This window comes from Rana temporaria, chromosome 1, assembly GCF_905171775.1.
Source record: "Rana temporaria chromosome 1, aRanTem1.1, whole genome shotgun sequence".
Taxonomy (NCBI): domain Eukaryota; kingdom Metazoa; phylum Chordata; class Amphibia; order Anura; family Ranidae; genus Rana; species Rana temporaria.
The window spans coordinates 18,067,756-18,072,964 of record NC_053489.1 but is presented as its reverse complement, the minus strand read 5'-3'; the positions used below and the strand labels follow the sequence as shown (position 1 = coordinate 18,072,964).

The window sequence follows — 5,209 nt, the reverse complement described above, 5'->3', positions numbered from 1 at the left end:
ACTTTTGACACACTTTTGGGACCATTGTCATTTTTACAGCGATTAGTGCTATAAAAATGCACTGATTACTGTGAAAGTGACACTGGCAGTGAAGAGGTTTACCACTAGATGGCGCTGTAGGGGTTAAGTGTTCCCTAAGGAGTGATTCTTACTGTAGGGGCGTGTCTTGCTGTGACACGTCACTGATCGTGTTCCTGATGACAGGGAACAGGGAAGACAATTAGTGACAGTAGTGACCTAGTTGTCCTGATATCCAAACTGGCAAGAACCAGGGCTATTGTTAAAACTATAACTAATTTTACCATCTAGAAATGTATTGTTAAGTTCTATTGACAAGTGTCTGTTTGGAGTCTATACTAGTTTGTCAAAACTCATACCAATATGAACATCATATATATATATATATATATATATATATATATATATATATATATATATATATATATATATATATATATATATATATATATATATATATATTGTGACAGGAAGTCAGGTAGCCAGAGAAAGGCTAAAGACCGTTGAAAGACTTCAGCTGTTCAGAATGAGGCAATTAAGGCCTCTATAAGTAGCCCAGAGGATTACCACTAATTTGCTGCATCCTGAAGCTTTGTGAGGAATGAGAGCAGTACTGAAAGTCTTGTGAGGAGGTGAGGAGAGGATTGATTTTTCTGTGTGATAAAAATCAAAAGACTATTGTTTTTTGCTGTATGACCAGCTAGGCTGAGTCAGACTCCATAGATAGGTTCCTGTGTGGAAGGTAGACGCCCAGAGTGGCTAGGGTTTATTTTATGTTTGATTTTGTTTATGCTGTTTGGATGCTTGCAATTGTTTTCCAGCAAGATGGAAAAATAAACCAAGAACTTTATTTTCAACCGTCTTCGACTGCCAGTCTGTATAAATTCAGTGTGTGGTGAACCCATCCAAGGAGTCACGCACCCCGCTACCGAGCTAACCCCTCACATATGGTGGAGAATGCGAGCAGTTAAAGTAAACCCAAAATGGAGGCCATCGTGACACAGCTTCAGAGACAGCAGACCGAGGCTGGGAGTCATGCCGCATACACACCATCACTTTATGTGATGAAAAAAAAAAAACATTTTTAAAAACGTCACTTTAATTGACCGTGTGTGGGGGAAAACGTCGTTTTATGTCTTCTAAAAAACGACCAAAAAAAATTGAAGCATGCTTTAATTTTATGTGTCGTTTTTCAAAACGTCGTTTTTTACTTCACAGAAATTGACCGTGTGTAGCAAAAAACGTCGTTTAAAAAGACGTTTTTACACCCGCGCATGCCCAGAAGCTACTTATGAAGCGAGCTTCAATGGAAAACGTGGTGAGAACGTAACCTCGCTTTGCTAGAACATTGTGAGAAAAACGATGGTGTGTAGGCAACTTCGTCTTTGAAAATTGAAGTTTCAAAAATGTCATTTTTTACTTCACAGAAAATGTTGTTTTTTTTCATCACATAAAGTGATGGTGTGTACGGGGCATCAGGCCAGTAATATACCGACTTTTCGGGACAGAGAACTGGGATACCAACAAAGCCCAGCGGAGAATTTTCTGTTGTTGGAGGAGTGCAAAGACTTTGAAATATTTGATTTGTTTACTGGTATCCTTAGAAACAGTCCACCCTTAACATCTCACTGGGAGCAGTGGGACACATATTGTGAGGATCTGACCAAGGACACAAAGCTAACTAGTTTTGAAATATGGGGAACAAAAGAGGTGGATTATCTTCGTCTTGATGACATTTTTTAAGTCCCTATCAGGATGAAGAAGTTATCAGTAAAACCCCCACTTTTGCTCAGCTAAACAGTGAGGAGCTTTGTGAAGACCTATTTGAAAGAGTCCCCATACCTGTGCAAAATGCTTTGAGTGGTGCTAAAATGAACATGGATGAAATTGATCAGGTGATCATAGTGGGTGGAGCCACTTGTGTACCTAAAGTTCAAGAATGGCTTCTTAAAGCAGTGGGCAAGGAGGAGTTGGGAAAGAACACAAATGCAGATGAAGCAGCAGCTATGGGGGCTGTATATCAAGCAGCTGCTCTTAGCAAGGCATTCAAAGTTAAGCCATTTGTAGTTTGAGATGCAGCCAAGGAAAATACTTGTTTTTGTGGTGCTGTAGCCAAAAAGCAGGAAAGAACAATTGAAGAGCCCTCCATAGGCCGAAGAAGCTGTGCCATTTTGCCTTTCATAGAGACTCAAAAGCTTTTCTGTCCTCCGCAGAATGTGGTCACAATTGGAAGTGTGAGAAGCCCAGCCATGGAAGCGGACTATTACAGCCCCGAACACTCAGATGACGGTGGTGCAACCCCAGTTCAAGATGAGCGTGACTTTGATGATGAGGGAAATAACAGACAACATGGATCAGATGTTGAAAGTCCAGTGCATCGATATGAGAATGACAACAGCGATGATGACATGAAAGGAGGAGGCAGCAGATCTGAGAATGAAACAAATGATTCAGAAGATGATGAACCTAGGGAGCGAACATCCAGCGATGTAGAAAATGGTAGAAATAATCGTAATGCTAGAGACTCTGAAAATGAAGATGCTCAAAATCACATTGCCAGTGATTCGGATGATGAGCTAACCAGACAAAAAGGCAGTGGTGATCATGATACACCTGTGAAAGGAGGAGCCAGTGACTCAGAGGAAGAAGAAGACAATGAATATGATAAACATGATATCAGTGATACCTTCTCAGAGCCAGGTTATGAAAATGATTCTGTTGAAAATTTGAAAGAAATAACTGCCATGTCATCGAGGAAAAGAGGAAAGCGAAGGTATTTCTGGGAATGAAGCGAGCAATTAATGGCTTCTCAACATGAAGGGATGCTGAGACCGTCTGAATGGGACAAAGACACGCTTCCCAGTAATATGTACCAGAAGAATGGTCTGCATCACGACAAGTACACTCTGAAGAAATCTCGCAGGACGGATGTGGAAGACCTGACTCCAAATCCAAGAAAACTTCTGCAGATTGGTGGTGGACTGTGTAAACTGAATAAAGTAATCAGTGACCTAACACCCATATCGGAGCTTCCTGTCACTGCCAGGCTGCGATCTCGTAAGGAGAAAAACAAGCTGGCTTCCAGAGCTTGCCGTCAAAAAAAGAAAGCCCAGTATCAAGCCAATAAAGTGAAGCTGTGCGGCCTGAATACTGAATATGATAATTTGCTGTTTGTGATCAATTTAATAAAACAAGAGATAATGACACGAATACAAATCCCCTGGGTGAAATGGGCTTTGGATTCTCTCCGGTACTACCTCGTGGGTAGACAGTTTGAACTGGTGACGGATCATGCCCCATTGAAGTGGAGGGCACAGACCAAAGATTTAAAGGCACGGATTGAAGATTTAAATGAGCTACAACTAAAGATTAAAGAGGCCCTAAAAACTAGCAAGGCTAGAGAGAATAACCTCACAGAAGACCTTGAAAACCTAAACCAAGAGTTGCCATCAAAGCAGAGAACCCTTAATAAGCAACAGAAGGAAAAAGATGAAGTAAACAAGGAAAACGAGGAACTGAAAAAAAGGGTGAAACGTTTGATGAGCAAGTCCGATCTGGACAGTAAACAGAGCATGATAGATGAGCTTCAGAAGAAAATTAAAAAGCTTGAACTGGTAACGCATCGCCCCGGTGCTAAAATGGGGAATGCAGATGGGTTGTCCCGAGTGCATGCCTGCCTGGCAACCTGTGTCCCAACCCTAGGGTTGAAACAAGAGGGGGGGGGTATGTGACAGGAAGTCAGGTAAATCTGTGGGTGTTGTCACAGATGGGAGATACATTTCTGCCTTGTTTGGACAATACACCAATCATTATCGGGCGGCGGCTACAAACGTAGCCAGAGAAAGGCTAAAGGCCGTTAAAAAACTTCAGCTGTTCAGAATGAGACAATTAAGGCCTCTATAAGTAGCCCAGAGGATTACCACTAATTTGCTGCATCCTGAAGCTTTGTGAGGAAGGAGAGCAGTACTGAAAGTCTTGTGAGGAGGTGAGGAGGGGATTGATTTTTCTGTGTGATAAAAATCAAAAGACTATTGTTTTGTGCTGTATGACCAGCACTGTCTGCCCAGCGCTAGGCTGATTCAGACTCCATAGATAGGTTCCTGTGTGGAAGGTAGACGCCCAGAGTGGCTAGGGTTTATTTTATGTTTGATTTTGTTTATGCTGTTTGGATGCTTGCAATTGTTTTCCAGCAAGATGGAAAAATAAACCAAGAACTTTATTTTCAACCGTCTTCGACTGCCAGTCTGTATAAATTCAGTGTGTGGTGAACCCATCCAAGGGGTCACACACCCCGCTACCGAGCTAACACCATACACTATATGTATATATATATATATAGCATGTACCACTGTCATCGCTGGGGTACTAAAGCTTGATGGATATTCAGAGTAGACCCAGCAATTGGTCCTGTTCGCTTCCTTAGCTAGTTGGAGAATACACAAAGCTAAAAATATAAATAAACAAAGATACTCCTCATCCTTTGGTGTAGTTGAGCAGTTTCTTGCAGTGGCTGGCGTGGATGCAGTTGTCTCGTCCATCAAGCTTCTTTACAACGACCCAGTCACCTGGTTGCAAAGAATGTAAACCGGTTATTGTGTCAGGGTCCAGGAGGGACGCATGAACCCTGTGGTGGACCTTTTGAAGTTCATGTTAAAGTGACTGCACCTACCCCATAAGCTGAGACTGTCGAGGGAAGTACAACCCTGTTTTTGGTTGACCTCCACACAAACCTCTTATGGTGAATGACTGTGGTCATTGCATAACCTGTGCGTGGCTTACCATCTGGGGTGTAATAGCTGGAACCATTGACAAAAAGGTTCTCAGCATCTGGGATGGGAGCGTCCTTCACCAGACTGCTAGTTGCTGATTCATATTCAATCAAAGACAGTCGTGGAACCTGTTGTCCTACTAGGTCACAAACTTGGTTAGAATTAGAGAGGTTAGTATTATTAGTTTGAAAACTGTCACTTACATTTATCCCCCCATCTTCTTTCTCATTAAAAACTGAAGGGTTTTAGAGTGGTGCAGGAAAAAAAGAAACAATGACATAGCTTATGATACTTGTACCTCCTTTCAGGCGTGTGTATTTATCCATGTGTACAGCTATCTACATACACCTGCTTTATATGTACATACACTTTCAGAAACTCCTTGGAACTGAAAAGATACTTATAAACAAAAGTTATTACTC

General features: G+C 41.7%; 1 pseudogene; it reads left to right on the top strand.

Moving 5' to 3' along the window:
• Nucleotides 1-2,267: 2,267 nt before the first annotated feature.
• LOC120925854 lies at nucleotides 2,268-3,248 on the top strand (annotated as a pseudogene).
• Nucleotides 3,249-5,209: the final 1,961 nt, after the last annotated feature.